The sequence below is a fragment of the Metopolophium dirhodum genome, chromosome 1 (assembly GCF_019925205.1).
Source record: "Metopolophium dirhodum isolate CAU chromosome 1, ASM1992520v1, whole genome shotgun sequence".
NCBI classification, from domain to species: domain Eukaryota; kingdom Metazoa; phylum Arthropoda; class Insecta; order Hemiptera; family Aphididae; genus Metopolophium; species Metopolophium dirhodum.
The window spans coordinates 61,729,181-61,756,057 of record NC_083560.1 but is presented as its reverse complement, the minus strand read 5'-3'; the positions used below and the strand labels follow the sequence as shown (position 1 = coordinate 61,756,057).

Genomic DNA, 26,877 nt, shown 5'->3' with positions numbered 1-26,877 from the left:
CCCCGCCCTACCCGTCCATATTTATATATCCTATACTATAAAATACATTATAAAATATAACATCATTCTAGATACGATTAATATTATTATTAAGATTGGTCTCGCGGACTGTACTTGACAGGAGCGGTTATTACTTATTTCTACATATATATAGTATAGTAATTGTTATATTATAAGTTTAGACGTGTTTCGTGAACATATATATTATAATATTATATATATTATATATATATAGGGAACGTGATTTAATTGTAAAGACTAAAAAGTCTCGACCCAGCACTCACACCGACAGCCATCAAGCTTAACTATATATAGAGTGAGTTGGAGTGTATATTCACGTGCAGTGCGGGTTCGGTGCAGGGGTAGGCCTTGTGATCGCCGGGGTCGACGGGGCCTGTAGGAAGCACTGACGGGGGAGCTGAAGAAAATCGTAATTCTACAAGACGCACATTACCGGCCGAATTTCCCGTTTGTTCGGGAAAACATTCCACAGCCGTCCGATCGGTGCTCGTATTACGTATTTAACACACGACACGACGCAATAATAAAGTTCGTTGTCTCCGCGTGTACCTGTTTCTCCGTGTGTGTGTGTGTGTGTGTATATAAAATATTGTACGCTGCAAAATTGGATTCCGTACACATCGAAAATCGCAAGTCCCGCCAGAGTTGACATAGAAACGTGAGCGTACCCACTACCTTATATACAGACTATACACTGCACAGGCCTGTTATAAAATGTATAGAAGAATAGAACTCAATCTATAAACACGTCGTCGCGAGTTTCATTTTGTTTTTTCAAACGATTCATAAATATTTAAACCGTCCACATTTTTTCTCTCGCCATATTTCGTATAATCCCCCGTGAACTCTGCAGCGTGAAAGATCCAAAATGTCAGGCATACGGTAATCGCTGTTATTTTAGAAGCAGCTGCCAGAAGGCATACCTTATATACAATATACTCGGTGATAAATTATTTTATGCAAAAAAAAGTTTTGTTACGTTTTTCGTGCGTGGAAATGGCAAAGAAACCATAAAATAAATGTGACGTGTCCTTACTAATTGGTTTTCTCAATATAAATGTAAACATTAGAAATACAAAACCATTCAATACGCATTAGTTAAACCTACATGTTGTGAAGAATAATATTATAAAAAAAAACCCACGTCAGTCACTTTGCTGTATTGTTTAGTTTTGAAGACGTATCTCCATCGTCGCCAGGTCACGGGTCCGTTGCAGATGAGTTCAATTTGATTCAATGTTAAAACGTTGCATACGAAAAACGGTCTAAGCGGAGACGGTTAAGCAGAATCTGTTTCTAAAAGCATTTGAAAATTGTTGTTTCGTCAAAACTAAAACAGAAATTGTTACCATCAATTTAATAAAAAAAAAACTTTAACATTTTTACAAAATGTCTTAAGCCTTTGAATAATTAAAATCAAGGTATTCAAATTAATATTTTATTAATTCCTATCCTAATTGATAACATTCTTAAAATATTTTGTTTTAATTTAAAACAAGGTTCCACTTATAAATAGGTAAATAAATTACTTTATTCACAATAATATCATCAAACATAGGTACTTAGTAATATTATCATGGGTGTCAGTAAGACGACCGTCTTCGCTTAGAATCTTTTTTCGTATACAATGATATTATATCATTGAATTCAAATTTAACACCACCCATTACAGTGATCCACTTGTAACCTGCTATACAACCGAGCGAAACCCACTTGCCCACTTTTTAACCCTAGATCTTGACCAATGAGATCCAATTTGCTACCAGAAACCACACTTAATGTTGAAGATTGAAACATTTTTATCACTCCAAAAAGTGATGACAGATCACGTCATACAATTAAAACACACATAATTGTACAACCCATGCATCCATCGCTCCACTCAAAATCTAAAGTGACCAATATATCGACATTATTTGCACAATGTTATTTGATGCACCCTAGATGGTTTGAGTTGCCATAAAAGCAATTGTCACGAATGTGCTGTGTTGACTATTTCGAGCAAATATAATTTAATAAGTTGTAACTTTTAAGTAAAGTAAATATGTAACACTAATCCAGTGTTTGAAATCTTCCTTTGAACGCTTACACGTATAATATTATCGGTACAACTTTAATTTATTCTTTACTTTAACTTTCTTCCAATTCAAAGGTGGGTGTCAAACGTTTTGAATTTAATCACATTTATTTTTTTTTTTACTAGTATTTGTAAAAATAATATTTGTGTAGTTTTTGAGATAAAACTATAATATAAAACATAGGTAGTTTGGAATCGATAATGTTGAAGAAATAAACAACATCTCATAACAATAAATGATTTTGCAGTTTGCAAAATAGACATCCCTAAAATGTCATCTGTGTCTACATTTTCATCAATATAGAGACGTTTCTTTTAAAATGTTTGGATACTATTGTTTGTCCCCGAAAAGTGTTTTTCAAGAATAAACAAAACCATTGAAAATCAACAGAATTGATTCCGGCCAAAAATCTAAAATGCATTAGATAAAGTTAAAAGATACGAAGATTTTGTTAAGTAAAGAAATTACCTATAAGTAAATATTATATAGGATTTATTCGTTTAGACTTTTCAAGTTTGTGTATCCATACAATGTTTGTGCGGTTTTTACCTATTTACAATAAGTAAAACTTTTATTAAAAAATGTTCAATGATAAAATATATCCAGGTCACATTTCTTATGATCGTAAATGAATATATTATTATAACATGGTTATATATTATTTGTGTAGGTATATTATTGTGTAAAGGTGCGCTGTACAATTATTTTTCTATTTTTTTTTTTTTTGTAAGTTTACTAAATAATAATTAATTTATCTTAATTTTTATTTTTTAAATATTTAAACATGGATAATAGTGTTATATATTTTTTAATTCTTTCCTTTCTAGATTCCTTTAAGATTCTTCTTCATTTTAGTTACTTTGATTAAGTAGTAGTTAGAAATTATAATTTTGATTTTGTAGAAGCACGTTCCCGGCTTTCGGCACAATAAAATGGGATATTTTTTTTGGATTAAACAAATATCTTAATAGACCATACAATGCATTAACTTATTGTGAGCATTATAATTATACATAGTGAGATTAAAACAATTTCAAGTATTCAAGTAAATTTTTGGCTTCAGATTATTAGCCTATGTTATATTTATTATACCTTGTTGGCTACATCTTTTTTTTAAATTTAAATCAATATTTAAATTTTAGATTTTGAGCGGAGTAACAAATGTATTGAATTTAAAATAATTAGTGTTTTTTTTTCGTGTCTAGTAGAAAAAATTATCCATTCATCAATATCGAGGGAGGTTTCTGTTAGCTAGCTATTTTATACTCTGGGTGATTTAAAAGTAGAAATGTATCAGTAATTTTTAAAGTAATCCAGAACATTTTGAATATTTGTTAACATTTTAATTAGTATTAATAATAATTTATGAAAACATTTTTTTGTTTACCTTGGTTACCAAAATGTTTGACCATCTCTACTCCGTATCGTTTTTCATCTTGTGTATATATTAAATACTTTATACAATCATTTATCATTGAATTCAAATTTAATATAATAACCATCGAAGTGGAGGTACACTCAATTCTTAATCTGCACAATAAAATGGTTAGGTACATATTTATACCTATATATTAGAATTATAGTTTTAAAAATTATTTTACTTTAATTTTTTTTTTATTATTACCTACTATTAAATTTTTTAACTTTTTTTTATCATTATTTAATATTTATATGAAACCAATTGACTATAATAATATATATTACAACATTGACTATATTACAGTGATAAATTATTTTAATTATTTTTGATCAATTTACGTTATAACCGCGGTGATAATGATTTGCCGAAAAATACACACTATGAATTTAATGATAACTAGATATAGGTATATTATAAATGGTATAAACAAGAAAATTAATTCCGATTTTTTCAACATGTCGTATATATTATACATATACAGCTACCGAAACACACGTAACTATATATATTGTCATTATATGTATATAAGTACAGAGGTTATGTCTAGAAAGTTCGGAAACCCTAAATGTGTATAGAAGGGATCACATATTATGATAACATACAACGATTTAAGATTAATTTGCACGTTATCATATTCTGTGATCCCCGCTACAAGTTAGAGTTTCTAAAACTTTATAGACACACCGTATAATATATTATGTTTAAAACATGCATAATATTGTGTATATAGGGAGTGATTATTTTTCAACTTTTAATGCTATCTACTTTTGTCGATGTATTAAATATAATGCGGTGTTGTGTTCATATTTTTCACATCGCAATATTTTTCGGATTATAATACCTACGTTTGCTGTCTTGAATTCTGGAGTGATTTCGTCGAACTGGTATTTTATTTTCATTTTTTTTTTTTGGTAGCTGTATGTACATAATAAACTCCCCCCCCTGCATGTCTAGATGTGTTTTTGTTTTTTTTTACACATTCGATATAAAAACGTGTACACGCTTTATTATAATAATAATAATAATAAAACAAAACAAAAACTTCAACAACCAATTTTCGTTGTGAAGAGTTGTACGCGAGGTTCGTTTTACGTTCTCGAAACAAACGCGTATTAGGTACGTAGTTATTCGAATTTCAAATTACATATTTTTATTATAGTCGTTTTGAAAATAATATAAACGAACGTATAATTGGTGGTATTTCTATTATACCATATCCGGGTGACCTTTACACAATACAAAACCGTGTGAGAAAAACATATAGGTACCTTATATTATATATATATATATATATATTATATTTTATAAGTAGTTATGTGTATATAGGTAGTTACCTATATATTAATAAATCATATTAAACTATAAGTACCGATGATATTAATATCCGTACAGTGAATGTGAAAAATTACAACTTATCTGGTCCGCTGCTTTTAAAACTTACAGAGGCCGTTGTTGCATTAAAAATAAATAACGATATATGTGGTAGCCGATAGGTATACCGCGGTCGAATAACGCTGTGTCATCGGTTAAAGTGGCTGTGAAAAAAAAAAGATAGAAATACGATATGGGAACGATATTTTACTCAGCCACGAAAGTATAATAATATAATACGTAGGCATATATAAAGTGTTCAACGCGCGTATAATTATAAAATTGTAAAAACCATACGATATTGCAACCATATTTTGTTTTCCGGCAATAATATTATAATACATATGCCTATATTGTCTATAGACTATAACATTCCCAGCGAAATACATCACAACTATACCTAAACATTTGTATTTATAATATAATTACAGTGGCTAAATAAACTTTAAATTATTGAACGTCGAAACTTGTCCGCTATATGCTTATTTATATATAGGTATGTTATTTTCGGCTTTGAAAAATCGTTAACCATTTAATGGTAATGGTTTAGTGTATTTCGGCAGAGACGGGCCGGAATTAATAATGGCTGTCATTTGAAAATCCATAATTTTCAAACTTGAGAGAAAATTAAAAAGAAATCGAAATGTGTACCCACCTATATCTATCTACGCCAAACCGTACTAACGAATGTTGCTATAAATAATCATTAAAATAATAAAAAGTGTATGAACACACTACTCCTATAGGTATGATTTTTAACCGATTTATGTTTTAGAGATTTTTTCTGTTTCAAACGCAACTCGTTAATAATGAATACACATCCAATATAAAATACATTACGTATTCAATGAATATTTTTATATTTAATGAATGAATAAAAACGACAACATAAAAAACTCGTACTATTAAGATTAAGTATACACTGATACGAACGTTTGTGTGTGGCACCGTCAAACAAACAATAATTAACAATACAATAGATGGCCATTGTACGCGTAGATCTAAAGAAAATACCCTTTACAAAAAACTCGTCATTAAAACGCGTTTTTGTGTTTATAAAAAGTTTCTTTTTTTAAAAATTAATTTCAGGACAAAATATTACTAATTATAACGTCACAATTGTTTTCAACAATATCAATATATAATTTTATTAGAATATACCTATAGCATAAGGAAAATATTCAATTTATTTGAAATTTAAAAAATGTTACTATTTTTTCGGTATAATTATACCCATAATAGGTCATTGTTTTAAGTCAATATTAATCATAGTTTATACTATTTATTAAGAAGAATATTATAATATAGTAGGTAGGAGGTATGTTTAATATGTTTTTATTTATATTGTGTTCATACGCTACATAGGCATAACAGTTTGGAAAAATCAAAATAATATTTAGAATTAAAATCAAAATGAGTAACGCATAATTAAACTGCTAAAACATTGGCACATTAACAAGTTTTTCATACAGGAAAATTATTCTACGACAAATAATCTAATTTTCGGTAAATATGTATCTTCTCAACCGAAAACTCAACCCCTTTTAACCCCCTTTAACTTATACAATGGGTAAACCCTTACAGGTTCAAGGTATTTTATCCCAGCAATGACACAAAGGTTAATATGAGAAAAGTTAAGAACAATAACAATCGTCGTTAAAATAGCTCGATCATCGTGCCGGCTGATGACATTTATAATAAATTAGTATTTATACGAGATTTTCATCACATTCCTCCTAAAAACATTCGAAACAATTCGAAGAATGTACAACTTAAAATTAATTCTCTGTAGGTAGATGATATAATAAATTTATACTATAAATGCACCAAATTGAACTGCAATTGCATTTTACTTTACTGTTAATATTATTACTGACAAAAGTTAACTACCTGTATTAAATTCAATGACTATACGATATAATATTAAATTGTAATAGCATATAGTTAACGGAAAATATCAATAAAAATTACTTGCCACCTACTATTACACCGTATTCCAGCATATGGTTTCCCGCCTTGGTAAAAAAAAATAATAAATAAATAAAAAATGGTTCATTATAATATTATTATTTCCAATGATTTCACGTGAGAGTTCCTAAACCCGAATTATTCAAAGTTAATTTGGTGTTTTAGCTGTTTTGCATTTGTCGAACCGAGAACGCAATAAAAATATATACGTTTTTAATGCTTTCCTTAAGTAGCCAATAGCCATAATATTACATTTTATTATCGTCGTTTTCGTTGGCTACAGCGTGGCGGTATAATAATAATATTATAACGGTTGCCCGAACAACTACGCTTCGTATATAGTAATCAAAGTGGTAGTGGTTAAAAAGTATGACCGTTAAAAAAAAAAATACACTGCGCAGTAAAAATTAAATAGACAACAACCCCGGGACAGGTATATGCGATTTATAGGCAAACAATAATCTGCAGGTGTGTGCAAACATTATAATAGCTATACCTAACACACATAGGTACATTACGCGTGCAATGGTAATATTATTATCGCGTACCTATAATAATAATAATAATAATATATAAGTAGCGCGAGGCGGTAGGTACCTATATTATTACGCGAGGTGATCCTAAAACCTGTATTCCATATTATTATAAAACGTCAATGTTTAAAAAAACTAATAATAATAATAAATCGCGATTTAATACGATTTCTTTGTACATGTACGCGCCGCCGACGCCCGACACAATGAATACGGCGTATAACAATATTATATTATATTTTATATATATATATATACATTATTCTCTTGCAGGATGCGATTCCTTCATAATTATTGTTTCTCGTGTGTTACGGTCACCGACAAAATGCCATTTGCCGGCAAATACGTTGTGCGGTATAGGCAGCAGCATGTGCGGTGTCCTTTATGCATCCATATAGATACATATATATATATATATATACTATATATGGTTTTTCAGTTAATTAAGGTACCGTCCAGATAATTCGTCGGTAGCAAGGTTATATATTATTGCTTTTTTTTCCTTTGGTGCGATACTATATAATAATAATATATATTATTATGATGCCGACAATACAAAAAAAAAAAAATGAATTCCTATACAAAATCAATTTTAGACGCAGCGCCGTTTTAAATGAGAACTATTTTCTCATTAAAAAAAAAAAATATATATATACAAACAAGCAATCACAAAATACGTGTTGACGATATTAATATTGTTCATAATATTAATCGGTTCCTTGCTTTTATATATATATATATATAGGGTTCTAGTAAAACGATACGCAATATTATTGGGTACCTATAGGTATACTATCTTCTCGTATTATTTTTTCATCACTTCTACTAGTATTTTATTACCTTATATTATATATATTTAGGTAGGTACATTATACAATATACAGTAAGAGCGAATGAGAAGGAAATGACCGATTTTGTCACACGCTGTTTTATATTGTTCTCGTTGTACGTTAATGTCATCATTATTACTTATTACCGGAGTGAAACGAATCCGAGGGACCAAAGCCACTTTAAGCCGCCCTTATAAGGAAGCGTATTACGTACGGCGGTGGTCTAAGGTAAGAAAAAATAATAATATAACGTATTGCTATGTATATATAGATACATATTTTATATAGACGCGGATTTTGTGTATACCTATACATATTATATTATAATTCTTCGTCTGTGTCCCTCGATTTCGTGGTCTAGTTAGTAGTAATTCGAAGGGTCGTTGGATGATTAAGTTTTATACATAATTTAGTATAACACACGCCGTAATGCCGTATATTATAATACATTATACCATCAACAAAAACAAACACCACGCCGAGGACAATCACGGAGGCGAACAAAAACCCACAATTCGATTTGAATTCGCAAGATAATCTGCCAACGATTTGAAAACGAAAGACCCCCATTGTATTTGCTGTACGCTGACTTTGGTTGGCTGGTCGTGGCTTCCGGTAGTCCTATGATCGATCCAGCTCAAACACTTCACCCCTTCACCGGTTCTAAAAAAAAACGTCTTTGCGTTAAATGTATATTGTATACATATATATTATATTAAGACAAAGGGATAAACACCGTTCACTGAAATCCGGTACGATTGGCAAATAATATGATGAATATATTTTTCACACTCATTACATTTATCGTTTGTTCTGGTGCACAATCAAATAATATATATCATTTCAATTGTTCAAATATACAAACCGACATAACAATACAATTATTAAAAAATAAAAAAATAAAAAAAACTATAATGATAATATACACAAAATTACTACAACTAATAATAGTAATTATCATAATTATTATTATCTAGCTAGTAATTTTTGTTTTTAATTATTATTATTAAGGTGTATAGTTTATCTTTATCATGAGTACCTAATTATATTCTCTATTATATTTAATTGCGGACGCCACATAATTAATATCAATGTCTCCAAAGTGTCAAATGTCATCGAATTATAATATATGATTAATACAAATCGACTATTGGCTCGTAAGTCATAAGTTTTACAAGATTTACAGGTACAATTTGCTAATGAGATAACTCACATTAAATAAAAGATTTATATATATGTTATTACTTACTATATGAATATTGTGACGTGTTCATTATATTCCAACATAGCCCATTGCCAACTCGTTAATTTAAATTAATAAATTATATACGACTGAATACATTAAATTATAAATTAATTTGTGTGGTCTTTGAATGGATATTTGTATATTTTTGTTTGCTAAATATTTTTTTGGGCCGCGCAGACTGAAGTCGTGTTTTGACATTTGATGATTTCTATACATTTGAATAATTGAATGCAACGTATATTAATATATTCGTCGACTTATTAATTGCCAATTGAGCTAAAATAAAAATCAAAATAATCAAAATGAAACGCCATCAATATAGGAACATTAATTGATAAATTGTCAAAACATGTATATTATTAAATTATATTGTGCGCAGGGAAAAGAATCAAATCTACTTCTACAGTTAAATGCCGGAAACTAAAATATGTCAACCGAATCGGAATTTCCGGAAAATCCCATTTGATAACTTTTAAATGAATACAACTATAACGGAGACGCTAATGTAGATAATCAATAGACTACCCTACAAGCGCCTTTTAGCATTATCATATATTTATATATATATATATGTATAAATGATTAGATTTATAAAGCAATATCGTCTTAAAGAACTTCCTTCGCTGTTTTCCAACAACTCACCTGTCAAATCAACTTGTCAATAGGGGTTAAACCAAATTCCGCTACGAACTTCATCGAACCATGCTAAAAAAAAAATCTGAATCTGAACTTAACTAAACTTAAAAATAATCCGATCAGATGTTTCTGATCGAAAATTAAAATCCCCTCAAATCGCTACAAGTATATTTACCGGGCCGATATATATATATATATACTTGACTTAACCTAATCCCATTTGTATATGTTTTATGGGAATTTTTTTGCCGGAACGACGATCGGTGGTTATGGGCGGGGAATCGATTGATTGCGGCCGAACGGAATCCGCGTCGGACGGAAGTTTGATTGGTAATTTTTTCCTTTCAACGGCGCGGCGCAGATGGCGGACGAATGCGATTAAAGCATAGCGCGTGCCGTAAACCTTTAATCGTCGTACCTATACCTATCGTCGCCGAGAAGTCTTCCATCGACGGGGCCAAAAACATAATATTTTGCCTATTATAAAATAATATTGCTATATAATACGGTGGTAATTATTTAAATATTTATCTATGATGTATTTCATATAGTTCATATACGTTTGTAATTCACACGCTATCTCGTTCGTAAAATACATACATAATACATTTATAATAATTATTATAATAATAATACCATACCAACGCGAGACGGGACCCGGCGGAGGGTTTCATATACGACATTTTCACGCCGATTTTACCCTCAGCCGACATCGATAAATGCACAAGACAAAAAAAATATTCAAGGGCGACGTATACAGCCGGCTGGCCGCGTCGTAAGTAGAGTACCTATTTATGCCGCAGGAATACTCTGCAAACGCATTATACGGAACGGGCTGGGCATATTGTTATATTATGTCACGACGACGTTCGGCTTATATTATCGCGTATACATCGTATGCACGTGCGTAATAAATTGTTATTCGCTGCGATATTCCAGATAATGGGAACAATAATAACGCAATAATATCGACTACCATCAGCCAGCATTCGGCAGCCGTAATGATATATTATTATGATCTGCAGCGGCGTATCTATATATCATAATAGGGAAGTAGGAGGGATCGAGGGGGAGTACATAGCGGCACCCAAGTTTCAAACACTTATATTAGGGACCCGTTATTGATATAATATATTGTTATATAATATAGGTGCATAATAATAATATGTTATAGCTAGTTATTGATTTTTCTTGTTTTGTATTCCGATCGAAAACAATTTTAATTTCAACAAGAAAAATTTCTTCTAAGTCGTTCATTATAAATTATTGTGCTGCCTATATAACAGTTTCCTGCAAAGTTCAAAAAATTTCGGTATAACACTATAATATTTTAGTATACGAATAAAAAAGATAAAACGAGTATTGTTCACTCAGATTTCATTCATTGTGCATTCGCCCAATGCTCGAGTCTCACATTGTCGCCCCCGGGCCCAAAACGCCGAAGTTACAATCAAGTATGTCCCACATAGTATGTGTATAGAATAATATGATAATGATAAGAACTGCAAATCGCGCGCAGAGCTCTATACACGCGGGCGGCAGAGTGTCGCGGTGTGGCGGTGGTTCTCTCCAGGGGTTCGCGAGTTTTGATGGCTTAGCCGCTTTAAGGTCCTTCCCTTCACCCACCCCGCACACCGTTCGCGCGGGGTCCGGATGCTGCGCCGCCGGAGAGTCGTAATAATGTATTATATCACAGACGACGGGGGCCGACGACCACCGACGACAACGCGCTCCCGTCGTGGCAACACTGCCGGGCGGCGGGCTAACGAAGCCCCCCAGGAGAAGGCGCGTTTTTTTCCGTACAGCTTCGACGGCGTACTGGTAAGTGGTAACGACGACGGCGACGACGGAGCCCAGGAGAAAGGCGGCGGCGGCGGCCGTCGTCTTCAACCGCCGTCGTTACCGCCGCCGCCACCGTCGCGCGCCGTCGTCGTCGTCGTCGTTGCGAGGCAGCTGCTGCCGCTGCACCGCCCGCCCGACCGTCCATCTGCCCGCCGCCGCCGCGATTGTGTGCGCGCCGTTGTTGTCGGTAGCCGCCGCCGCCGTCGTCGTACTCTCTCGCGAGCGCCTCGCGCATTACCGCTACGGTACGCTCGACGATCAGTTCAGTCAGCTCGGCCGCACAAGCTCGTCGTCGCCTTCGTCAGCGTTGTCGCACTCGTCATCGTCGTCGTAGTCGTCGTCGACCGGTGTTTTGAATTTTGCCTCTGCTCGCTGAAAAACATCGTTCCAATCGAATTTGTTGTACATTTTTTTTTCTCTCGTTCGCTCCCGACTAGGACGTGAGTTTCACTCCACATGCGTTTTCCGACGAATTTTTCCATATTATAATTTTAATATCCGCGCGGTATATACCACAAAAACCGCCTTCGGCACCGTTATCATAATAATATAATATATTTGTCGTGGAGAACCTGCGAAGACATATCGAAGATCGCGCGACAAGAGATATTGGCCTCTTGGTGGGCATATTCCGTGTGACTACGGTAAGGACGACTACCTTTATTGCTATAATTATCATTAGAAGAAAGCTATAATTTTTAGATTTCCATCGCAAAAAATTTTATGTGGATGAGAATAACTTGAATAATAGTATATGCCTATATTATCTAAGTATTAAATATTATAATATTTTGTTGATGTGATTATAATTAGTATAATTAATAATATAATTCGGAAAAATTTTATTTATAAACTTTCTAGACACATTTTTTCTAAAAAATAGAAAAACTGGGATTGGTTTTTATGAACATTTTGACGAAATTTTGAGAAAATTTTAATTTAAAAGGTTAGACGTTTCAATGTTCTTCGAAAATATAATTGCAAGAAAAGTTTCCACATAATATCATGGTTTTATTTGGAATAAATATTTTTCGTAATTGAACGTAATTAAAGCTTTCCATGACATTTTTTAAACTAGTAAGAAAATAAAAAGTACTACAATGATTCACTGACTCTAGTTTTTGTGACTTTGAGACATATTTATGTTCCGGAAAAATAAATCTTTATCGAATAAAATCTAAAATTTTAATTTTATTGTGTAAAAAAAAATTAATAAGTTTGTCTTAACTTCTTTTCATACACACTGCTAAGTCATTTATAGGCTTATAGCTAACCAATCAATCGGAAATACAATTTAAAAAGACAATTCCAAGCCTTCAAAACCAAGGGATTTTTTTTGAAAATTGAGGAACTTTTTCAACTTTGGATGCAAAATGTTATAAAAAAATTAAAATTTTTCTAGTTCTTATAGTAGATTGATTTTAATTACAAAGTCAATGTGATTAAAATTGAAAACCTTATAAAAAATATATTTTTACACATAAAACATTTATAATATAGAGTAGAACTTTTAGGTATGTATATGGAATAAATATTGATGTGGGCACTTCTGTTGTATAATATACTCAAGATATATAGAAAATGTAGACATTGTTTTGGTTCACCAATATATTATTATACAATTTGTTTAAGAGCAAAGTCATAAAAAGTTTTATTTGTTAAAATTAAAAAAAAAACTTCTTTGTTTCCGTGAAATTAAATTAATTTTAATAAATTGTTTCGAAAAAATAAATATTTTATGTAAAAAAAATGTCCGCATTTGTTACGAAATTAAATAACACCCAAACGCAATACAAATAAGTTATTCTTCGTATTTATAGTTAAAGAAACTTTTGTTTCTAACTCTATTATTGCAAGTAAGGTTTAACACTATATGGATATGAATTGAATTAGTCCATTTTAAACAGTTTTCCGTTAACAAATACTTGATTAGTAATTTACAAAATGTGTTACGAACTTCATCGGCTTTCATCAAAACTCGTTTTGCTAATACCTTTTAACAATAAATATATATGAACATTTTGCACGATTAATTAAACGTTCTGTATTTTCCACGTTGGATCATATATTTTGTAATCAATTAAAATTCGATTATTTTTAGTTCAATGTCATGTCTAGTAGGAGTATCTTTTTTTGCATTGTTCTCGTACATATTGTATTTCCTGATTGCCACGATTTATTGCGTCAACGGTATTTTATATATTTGTTTTATTATCGCCAACTAGCACAAAATGTATTTATTTTATTTCATGCGCAAAAAAATTATATTTGTGTATTATATTATACGATCCTAGTATAAAACCATCGCATACATTTTGTTTGGCTAAACCGATTTTAGTATTTCACTGAAATATCTGTGAGAACGAACGAAAATTGGGTATCTCCATGTCCCGGGGGTGCGTAAAATGGATATAAACTACGAATATAGTGGTTTACCTACCCGTACATTTTTTTTTACTTATTTATTATTATTATTTTTATTTATTGAAAACGTTCTGAAAGAGTTTTACGAAACCGATTCCTTTCGAAAAATCGCTCCCTTTTCCAGCCATAGTCTACAATAATAGTATTATTTATTTTAATCTATACAATTCATGTCGTCCTACATAATAACCAAAAGATGATGCTTTGTTATTATGAAATCGATAATATAGTTTTATGGTTATTCGAAATTGATTTTACATAATAATATTCTCGTGCATGTATGTATATCATAATATATACATACGACCTCTAGTAGTCGTAGGCACAACGTTTTTTTCGATCTATTCAAAGTTATTAAGTATTATTGCCCAACGTTCGGTCCAGTGTGTGAAATTATGAGATGATAATATGGTAGTTGAGAGGCAAGTTCACTTTGGTTCTCGTCACGTCCGATATCTTGGAAATCCGGTTATAATACGGGCGATTGACCACAAACTGTAACCAAAAAAAGTATGCATACCTATCCAATTAAAAATAAAATTAAAAACATATACACACTAACCAAAAAAAAATCTATAGGTATTATTATTATTATTATTATTATTATTGTTATTATTATTATTATTTTTGTTATTATTATTATTATTATTATTATTATTATTATTTTTGTCATTAACTTTGGTCATATAACACTAAATTAATTACATTCGAGGACAAGTAGATGCTGATATCTATGTCCAGAAAAATTCCCTATAGCACTGACTGTGGCGTAGTGTGTTCCCTGGGACTGTATACGTATATAAAGCTAAAACGGTATTAACAAACAAAACAAAAAGCACGTATACAGCTATCAGCTGGGAATACACTAGAGGCAGAGTCATTAATGCAGTATAGGTTAGGTACCTATATATATTTTGTACAACGGTCGTAACATATTAGGTTTTGTTGTGCGTATGCCTCAGTGGACTCTAGAATATAGCTCATAATATAGTGACCCAGATCCCATGAGGAACCTGCAGCACTGTTGGTATATATAAAGGATTCGTCGGACTTTAAATACCTTTTTGTGAGATGTACTTTGTTGCAAAATGTGTATATGAACCATTTTTGCGAAAAACCAATATAGTGTTGATATGTACAACTGTGGCCCGACGCAGTGATCTCAAGGGCATTCTTATGCAATATATGTATATAAACTATGTATCTGTATAGTGTTACTGACGATATTGTTGTGCTATTAGTATGATAGCATCGAATTGGCGAACCAATGAAGTATCTAAATTCCATTAAAATTGTGAAGTACGTCTTTTGCTTATAAATGTTTACCACTCTATCGGGTATTATTTGCCAGTACATAGCCTTTTTTTATCTAACCTAACCTATGTAACTACTATTATAATATGTATGGGTATATACATATTATAATAGTAGTTATATATTATAGGTGTTATTGTTTATTACTATTATTATACTGTACTTTCTTACCACATTAATTTAGGTTTTAAAATTAAATAATCGTTATTCGTTAATCTGCCAGCCAATTCGATTTTTTGTAAATAAATGACATTCTTTTTTATCTTTGAATAATTATTTCCGTGCCAAAGACCAACGTTGTAAAATATTACAACAGACTAAACGTATTATCTTTCATTAGGGCGCAATGCAATTATTCAATTTGTATATACAGCAACAGCAAGTTCAATATTAAACATAATCTGAGAAATTAATTACATCGATATTCGGTTTATGGTCATAGCCAGTACATAATCCATTAATACTGTCATTCCCAACATCACAAACTCGTAATTTAATAACATTTTGGTTATCGAGCCATTTCCATCTGACAGATACAATTACCGTACACATACGCAAGTTTCCTATTATTCAGTAATTCAATGTTATAACACAATAAATCAAATTGTTTCAAGTAACACATATATCAGTATCGTCAATCGTATGCTAAACTGTTGAATGTTAATAATATTTGTATACAAAATGTACACAGGGATGTATATAGCTTTGTTAAAAAAAAATTGTGTTATGATTATTATTATATCTTATATTTTAATAATTGTTAATTACTTTTAAAATGATGGTATTTTGTGCTTCTTTAGAAATAAAATTGACTCAAAATGTAGATTTCATCTTTTCTAGATTGACAGAAAGTTGTAGTTTTTACTATACCTACTATAGAGATTACAAGTTTACTGAACAATATGTTTACATGCTTACTAAATTGCTCGTCACTTAAACTTGTTTATATCGAAACTTTGAACTTTCTCTTCCATGCATTCAAAATTAAATTATTCTTGACGTATAAATACAATAGTTCGTACACTCGAAAATATATCTTTGACTCTGTATTTGACAGACGATGTATATATACTCAATGTCAGTGAGCTCGGAGTTTGAAATAAGCATACCAAATGCATATTAGGTTAAAATGTGAGCATTTGTATAATATTATATTTTATGATTATAAAATATTTTATTATTAATCATATAACATGTCACGATTTTTTATTTTCATAAATTAATCGCTACAGTAAGCACTAATGAAAGTCTTGCACATTATTCAACGGCTGTGTATTCTATAGTAAAATTAAAACGTATATATATACTTGAAAGTCAAGATTCTAAGTTTTGATTAAAGTCATGATTCAACTTACTTGTTTATGCTAATATCTGTAAACAAAAACGTGATATTTACAAAATATGGTACAGGACTTGGTATCCCTTCGTGTTTTTAGGGGTAGCTTACTTTATATTATCCTCATTGATTTTTTTTTCACTATTTCATTCTTTATTTTGAAAAATGGTCGTTGAAAGTAGCCTCGTAGCCTTTGGGTGACGTTTTGCACGCTGGTATTAATGGAGCTTGGCTGATCGGATAGCAAAGAGCATATACAACTCACCCGCAACATAATATCCTATAGAGTCGTGTGTTCAGTGTCCGAAATAGGGGTTTGCCGAAAATCTTGCCCTACGTATCCCATGTATAGTATCCAATGGCAACGTGAAATATAAATTATGTCTGTTGCGTGTAGTGAAATGCGGGTGTTCTAGAAAATTTCCGAGGACGACCAAAATCTACCATTCACCCCCTTCGGCGTGGAGATATAGAAAGAATAATTAAAACTCATTAATTGTTCAACAACAAAAAAAAAAATGTGATGTATTATTAAACATTTTAAAAAGGAACATCACATGTTATATTTTGTGTATCCGTGTGTGTGCGTGTGTGTATAGCTGCACAGTACTCTTGAATTATGTAAATATTTTATAATTACCGTAAAATTTAACGATGACTATATATACAATGACAACTACACAGAAACATATGTATATATAAACACGCACACACACACACGCCGCCGTTTACCGTCATTTTACAGAGAACGCGTTAAGTGCACAACGAAATAAAAAAAAAGCTAAAAAAATTACACTTGCGTTCCTTCACTTAGAAATAATATATACAAAAGAAGGTCTCGCTTTGAACTCTGCGCGCGAAGGGTAATTAATATAACAAAAAAATGTGAAAAAAATTTCTGGAAAAGGTTATGAAAACTTACATTTTGCTGCTGCTTGTACACAATAGAAATTTTTAGAAAGACAACTACATAATATATAATATACACTTACGTATAATATGATGGACAATACAAATCACAAGGGGCTATGATAAAATATATAACATTATTAATATAATAAATATGTGTATTTGATGGTGTATGTGTATATGAGGGTGCGTGTGTGTGTTTTTTAGTTATGAGGGCGTAAATACAATAATTCACGTGATTTAGGGTCGACTAATCCCCTCCGGGGCGATTATTATGTTTTAAATATATTGCGAATTTAAATAGAACAATGGCATTTTTTGGCCATTGGTTAATGGTCCGGTTAACAAAACCTTCTGTTTATTATTGATATGCTCTTGGATTTTACGTTTTGACGTTACCGACGGATTTATTTTCATATTTTACACTATTAATAATACGTACCTATTACTGTAAAAAATCGTAACACCGATTTCAATACCTACATATTTTTATCTAATATATTTTCTACATTGGACCGCATAATTTTATATTATAACTTATATTATATAACTTTTAGTAAAACAAAAAAAAACACTTTTAATTTAATTTCACATAAATACATTTAAATTATGTATAATACAAATGTGTGTGTCTGAGATAGAATATGTTTTGAAGTTTAACGCCCGTATATATCAGAGAGAAGGTTGTGCAGTGCGAGCTTACTGCAAAGGATGTGTGTGACAGCGGTTAGCTCCAAACTTTCGAACCCAGCTTAGACGTTATTGAGTTTTAAAAGTATTTGACCGAATAAACATTTTACCAGGAATGTAGGAAAAAATTGAAGCTGGCTGTAGAGAACTTTTGAGTATTAAAACCAAATGTCCAAAATATTATACTAAGAAAAATACAAGCCACCCGGGTGTTTTATGCGCTTTTATGACATGTCTTCTATTCTATCATATAATACACAGATAGTTGACGTGTATAATATAATACACTCGAATAAATGATTGTAAAATAAAACCACATAAATCCAAGGAATGCGAATAGTTAAAATTGTTGAAATATGAACATCCATATTAAATTGATAATGATTATAATACTATACGGGCGTGATTACTTTGCGTTATTTTGTAACGATTTTCGTACAGTCATGCAGTTATTTCAATATCTAATCACTCAATAATAGTTTATCGCGCAATTTGTTCGCGTTATTTGTTCTAAATAGAAATTTTAAGAATTTAAGATATTATTATATCTAAAGATATTTTTATATATCTCGTAATGTAACCGCACCTCGTGTCGTATTTGCAAAAATTGCACAAACCAATTTCGGTTCGGCATCACACGCAACCGCCGTCCAGCCGCGTCCACTATAAAGAAAACATGTGTAATTGCGTAAGTACCGAATATACCGATGAAAAATGTATAAAGTCCATTAAAAAATAAAAAGATGGCCGCTTTAGTGGCTCTGGGCTAGTGCTGAACGACACCCGAGGGACCGACCTTAACGCCGCCGCCGGACCGGCTCTCTATCACTCTCTGCCGTGTTCTTATAACCATGTTCGGGAATCCCATTCGGTAAACGCGGAGTTTGGTAAAAAATTATTTTCACATTTCGGTAAACGATATTATATGTAGTTACGGTGCCGGGGCGAACCCCACCAACCCTTTTTTCCGGTCCTTTAGAAAATCCTGCAGGAAACGTTATCGACTCGGGTGCGGCGACCTTCGCACGTATAACAATATTATATAGGTACCCGTATGGAGCCGTCCGTGTGGATGCAGATCGTAGGTGCATGCGTCATTTACTTACCATCATAGATAACAATCCTCGGATCCGATCACCGGATCGTTTACTGTCGAAATTTTCGATCGTATACCTACTCGAAAACTAAAAGCCGCGGATGACGGCGGTTACGACAATATTATGATGCGCTCTTTGTTTTAAACGAAATACGGACATAATCCACGGGGCGGCGTGCATTATAATGTACATATAAATAAGTAATGCGAAACCTTTGAGTTTGCGTTTAAAAAGTTAGACCGCCGCTTTATGGCTCTGGGTAGTCATTTTTTTTTTTTAATTTTTCTTTTCACTAAAACTTTTAGACTACTGCGTTGTCGTCGCCGTCGCACCTCATTTAACTTAAATTTTTTTTAATCACGTTTCGGGTCGTTTCCTCCACCCAGTTGTACCCGCGTGCGTTATAACACGAATTTGACGAATATTAAAAACGTTTCTCGCCACGGCGGTCGTCGTGGTGCGCTTTCGCGTTTATCCCGCTATCACAATATTATTATTATAATATACCTACTGCACGCCGCAGAGTCGTGGAATCCACGCGAAAAATTCCGTTTGGATTACGCGACACTACTGCGCGCTTTACCTTATCGTGTTATAATATTACACTGTATTATTTACCTACTCTAATATCATAATATGTTTTACTATTATTTTGCATATCATTGTATAAACGCATACGGTAGGTAAACGCGTGCAGTGAGTATAAAATAAACTCTTGTTATTATTATTATTATGACGTGTATGTATAGTATTAAAATGGGTAGTGAAAAATGTCACGTGCTGCCGTTGTTAGGCCGCGGGACGAAAGGAGCGGTGGCGGAGCGGCGAACGACTTAAAAACGACGGACGGAATAAACTCGGTTCTGCGGAAAGCCTTTATGACGTCGCGTGTAATGTCCCACAAAAATGTGTGCGCGCAGGGAACAAATAATTATATACACAGCGTCTACTCCTACACCGCCTCTTTGTCATTCTCCGCTGCAGCTGCTTAAAACTCCCCTCGCACACACCCGCACACACATATTATAGGCAGTAATCAACAACTTGATGGTTGTGTGCGTATATTATATTCGTGTACATACACGAGATTATGAAGTGTACATACGCGATCGGCCACTAAGTGTGTACAGTGGGGCCTATGATCGGATGCAATAATACAAGACCGCGGACCGTGTGGTGGCATTAATTAATTTCTCAAAGCAGATTTTTCCTCGGAAAATATATCAAAAACTTCGCCCGATCTCCCACCCTCCCATTGTGCACTGCAGGCTAAAATAAATATCGCTTTTAATCAGCGACGGCGAACGCGGACGCGTTTCAAGTAAATCAAATTTGTCGGGACAACGTCGTCTGTTTTCACCAGTGTACCCGCCCCGCGCCGTCTAAATTGATTGTTGATTAAATACCTAAAGGTACGCCGCTGACGCCACCAACACCGAAAACGCCACCATCCCAGTCATTCCGCCCACAATGAAAAATATAATAATACTTATGTTATATTATGATATTATTATTAATATTCTGTAATACGTTTGAATATTGTTTATCGTAATATTTATTTTCTATGATATTTTACCGATGTGACGTTAAATTATTATTATTTTGGTTAACGGTTTTGCCAAGATAATTAATTGTGTACACTTAGTCGCTTTTCACGATGAAACATCGTTCCGAATTAGCGCTTAATTTTTTTCTGCAGTTAATATAATACCGTATAATAATAATTAATAATAACCTGCTTCACGGGATATAAATATAATTAAAGACCAACCATTCCACTCCCCCACTCACACCAACCATGAAGTTATAATCGGGTTTATATCGCTTATTGTTGATGGTTGTGTCGACGGTCAGCGTATACTACCTATGTATAATTTATTATATATATTATTAAAACGTTGTTCTTTCGTACTGAGTCGTCTGATTATTAACCATTATTTATTGTTGTTGTCATCTTTGTACAGTCTCTTAAAACAACCTCGGGATAAAACGGGTGTATTCCAGCTGCCTCCTCTAATTAACCTTTTTTTTGTATCAATACTCTCGTCACTAAAAAAAAATTATTGAACCTACCAATTGCACTTAAAACGGGTCATCGACTACCCTCGCGTATTATCCCTATTTTAATGGTTATCAATTGCATTATTAACTTAACTTAAATAATATTATACTTCACATCAAACAATACCCCTATTTTTAATTTTTTTGTATTTTAACGTCTTAAAAACTTTACATAGGATTCGAGTAACGATCAAAATTAATTTAACAATTTATAAATATGACAGTTGTTTTAAGTATAAAAAAATAAAAAATTACACGATATGATACAAAGATCTGACATTGGCGCGTCTTTTTTATTCTCACTTCAGCGCAGAATAGAGCTGCCACGGGGGACGGAGTGTTGTGTATTGTACAATTTAATTTTAAATGATTTTTAAATTAGGCCATTTAAAAATTATTCTGAAGAGAGATAATAACCTCCCCATAATCGTTATTTTCTGTTTCTTTTTCATTTATTCTCATAACATTTGAAAATAATGAAACATTTCTGCTTGAAAATACTACCCAAGTACGAATCCTATACGCATCCCATATATTTTAAGCAAATCCTAAGTCATATCGATCGTATACTTATGTGGTTTTCACAACAGGTTGATGAACCTTTTTGCTTCAAAATATGAATACCACAAAGTGATTACCTAACAATATCGAAAATGTAAGACTATATTATTATAGTAAAACCCACGTTACCCGTAACGTTATTCTAGGAGAGAAATTTCAAGTGTATTGACCTACAAAACGCTGAGTCCAATTAATATTTAATACATTTCTTATCAATAGAAATTATCTTTTTTTTCGTTTTACGCGCCCGATAAACATGCTATACAGGCCAGTAACAATATTATTTTTACTGTGACCCATCAACGCGTTCACGTCAGAGTTTTTAAAATCACCACCGTGGTCAGCAATTCTTTTATAGCTCGTGAGTGGGTGGTTTGACAAAAACGCACACACCGGATATTATAATATTACCATTTACCGTCACTAACTATACAGCGGCACTAAGAGCGGTCGGCGTGGCACGCGGTTTTACCGCACTCGGTGTAGTCAGGGCCACGGGTATTTAGAAAAGTCGACGCCGGGAGCAACAAACAAACTGCCGTAAAAGTGGTTTTAAATTTTAACAGTACACCTACCTAATTAGGATTTTCAGTCTTTTACATTTTTTCTCTTTGCAATTTGATAATATACTTATTATGATGGCTATATAGGCATACATTGTACTAAGAATGGTAAAAAAATATTGCCGCTCCCCGAGCAGTGCCGCTGGGGGAAATTGTCAATTCGCTAAATATGGACCTGCGTGTACAGTAACCGCGTTTGTCGTAGACGTTATCGACTTTGGTATCGCATCGCGGCGCATGTGCATACACGTTAATAGTATATGCATTATAATAGATATAATTACACTCGCATATCATATAATATATTATTATTATTATTATTGTGATGGCCATCGTTGCATATTATAGAATGAACGGCGTTTATCGAAAATCGCCACTCCCTATACACAACGGCGACGGCGACAACCCGCCGCAGCAGTCATTACAATATTATTATAATCGGCCTAAACCCGTAATTATCGCCTTCTACGATATTATGCGTTTGTGTATTATACTGCAAACAATCGAATGTCCCGCTCATATATATTGTGCATGGGTACCTATATGCATTTTTGTCTGTGCGTTATGTCATGCCGTACGAGCGTATAATAATAATATAAATGTACGCGATGGCAATAATTATTAGGCATTATACTCGTGAAAATCATCGCTTAAACGTCTCGACGGGTACGTGCGGCGTGCGCTCACGATTTCCGCTCGACCTATACGCCCCGCGTTTCGTATTATTACCTAGGTATATTATGTATGGTCCACATTAGATAACCGCACCGGCATATATCATAGGTAGGTATTCGCGAACAGCGCTTACACGAGTAACCCCAAAGTGTACACCGCGTAAATGCGATACGCGTGTACGATATTATAATAATATTATCTCGTGTGTGTGTGTGGTGTAGTGTGCACGCGTTGTATAAATAATATATTACATTGTGTGCATATAGTTATATGTTATAGGTAAAACACTAGCCGATCGTCGGCGTCACGAATTTCGACATGTTATGATGATATGCCTACTATACACGCGCCTTGCGGTGCGCGTATTTACAGATAAAAAGTGGCTTTTACATTTTGACATGAAGGATTTTCGGGACACCCCTTCCGCAGGGTTAATATCATATAATATGAAATCGCGTGCGCGGCTCGCCCGTCACACCTATATGTGCATAAAATATTACGGCGTGCATCATAATGTGTGCATTATATTATGTACGTATATGATATAACGGCGTAGGGCATGTATGCTGCTCGTTTTGACACGGAAAAGCAGAGGCGGAGGACGAGAATATTCGGGACGGATAAAAATGAAGCCCAGCCCCTCCCTGCGCCACGTAACAGTAATATAGCCAGAAATATCGTTCGCGCGAAGGGTTAACGCTGAACCGCTCGCTTCTGCGGCGGGTGAACATACGTATAATACCTATGCATATAATATATTATATTCGATCCGGGCACGAGCTTTTCTGTAGTGTCCGTATGTGTGTATAGTAAGTGCGCGCACGAGAATACAATACTACTCCACCGTGTACGGATGTCACTTTATATCTGTCATACGCGTAAGACCTACCACCGACCGAGCGCCCCTACACCCCATCACCCTTCAGGATCACTGCAGCATCGTCGTTTTGGATGAGAGTGAAAATAACACTTTCCGTCCGGCAGCGTTGGCTTTCGCACGGCGGTCGGCCGTGAAAAGTGTCAGCCAAAGTGAACGTTTCGCTTTCCGTGCGATATTTAATGCGGCGCAGCGTGCCACCGCGGTCCGCGGTCATAGTAATATATTATTATGTTATATTATTGTGATGATATTATATGTACACACAAAAGTTTGCCAGACGTTTGCTTCCAAAAACCTAATAATTCGTATAATACATTACGTCATCGTTATGACGTTGTGTATCGAAAATATATTCGTACGATTGATATGTCCATATATTTTATCATGTAATTACCTACAGTATATTATATATTTTGACCGCGGTGGAAAATCGAACTATCCGATTTTGTCGAGTTTTCGTCGTCTTCGTCCCGGACCGACGGCCGCTGTCTGTAATATTCTCCGTGTGCGATGCGCTTGTTATTATTATTATTATTACTATTATTACACTGCAGAACCCGCAACCGTCCGCCCGATTTCTGTAACCGTATACCGCGCACTTCCGCCGCCGGTCGGGTGGTTACATAGGTACTATATATTCGCTGAGCCTAGTACAACCTGCACCCGGACCACGGTATATACGGGCGACGTATGGGATGTGTGTGTGTGTGTGTGTGTGTGCATATATAATACAATAATATATTATACACGCGTGTGTATGTCATGTAAATATAAAATATGCGAGGACGTCTTCTCTGTGCCGCGTATATTATGTATATAATAATAATAACACCGTACAATATCGATCTGCAGGGCGCGCACGAAACTACCACATGGGCGGGTATGCGTGGTAACAGCGGCGGCGGCGTTCGCTCGAGCCGAGTTCGGTCCTTGCACCGGAATCGTAATAATAATATAATTCGCCACAGATCGTCAACGTGGCGTTATAATATTATTATAATATTATTTCGTATATTTACGTCCATCTATCATTATTGTTATTTTTTTTTTTATTTTTTTTTTTTTGTTACCATCGAATATCATTACACCGCATTATATAACGCACGTGATTTTTTTCCCGTGTGGTACAACAACTACACGGTCGACGTAATAATTTTACGATATATTATAAATTATAATACATGCGACGTGTAATATCATTCCGTGTACACCGCGAGTGCGCACAACCCGTTTTCGACTCGAGACGGAGTCGACTTGTGTATTACGAGTTACAACAGTATAATAATATTATGTATATAGGAGGAGGTATGTTATACGATAGTAGTACAACAACTGAAACTACGTAGCGACCGCGATGCACCGGTGGAGGTACATATAGTGTAATATTTAATACAGATATATAATATATATTATGATTATAATATTATTTTCGATATCAATTTTTTGTGCGTACGCCGCAATGATATACTGCCGCGTGTATTATATATCGCCGAGACCCGTTTCGGACGATTTATCGGTTTGGCTGCGGCATTTGCGACCGCGTTAATAATAATAATATAATATATAGCGTAATGCACACACAGCGCGCGTATGCATTATTATAACCATGGTGTGTGCTCGAGCTAGTTTTAAAAACTGTCCCGTCATAATTATTTCCATAATGCATAAAATAGTATAATGTGCGCACTCTAATTGGGTTTTGATCCGCAGTACGCATTATACAGCCGCGGCGTGGGTATATATAATGACAATTTATTATTATTACTGTATTTATTATTATTATTATTTTTTTTTTTAAATTAGCTTTTTAATAGTTAAATTATTATTGCGGCTCTTCGTGCCGATTTATTATTAATCGTCGTTTATGATGTGGCCCCTCGCATACGGTTATATAACTGCAGCTGGTCGGGTTGAAGCGCGATATCTTCGAATTGCTCGTGCGCAGCCAGGTATATGATTCTTATGTACCTACCTAAAATATATTCAGCGAACAAGGTATCTTGCGTGTACCGATTTCCTATCCGCGATGATTGAACTCGGTCCGAACGTGGATATTATACTATACATATTATTATATATCCGCATTCGGAATGCATTCTGCAATAATAATTGTACCTATATACGTTTGGTGAATGTCGTCGTCCGAATGCGTGAAAAAATCGTGTTCTGTATAACTGATCGCGATCGTCGAGTTTGATTCTGATCATCGGACGATTGTTACGCGTACACTTGCGCTCACAATTTTGATGTAGTATAACAATATTGTTATATCACTAGGTATATCAATGTAGGTACGTACCTAGGTAAACGCACCGAAATGTTATTACCTTTGCTGTAGTACTACTGTAAGTACATATGATTAGTAATGAGTAATAATAGCGGTGTAATGTGTGCACGGATGCGTCTTGATCGTACAACGAAG

General features: G+C 33.6%; 1 protein-coding gene across 1 annotated transcript in view; it reads left to right on the top strand.

Moving 5' to 3' along the window:
• The first annotated feature begins 12,078 nt into the window (after window positions 1–12,078).
• The window catches only part of LOC132933977 (SLIT and NTRK-like protein 5), a 37,590-nt gene continuing 22,791 nt past the window's right edge, over window positions 12,079–26,877 (top strand). The window contains exon 1 of the mRNA XM_061000252.1: window positions 12,079–12,589. The gene's annotated coding sequence lies outside the window, so the exon portion shown is untranslated. The remainder of the gene's footprint in view (window positions 12,590–26,877) is intronic.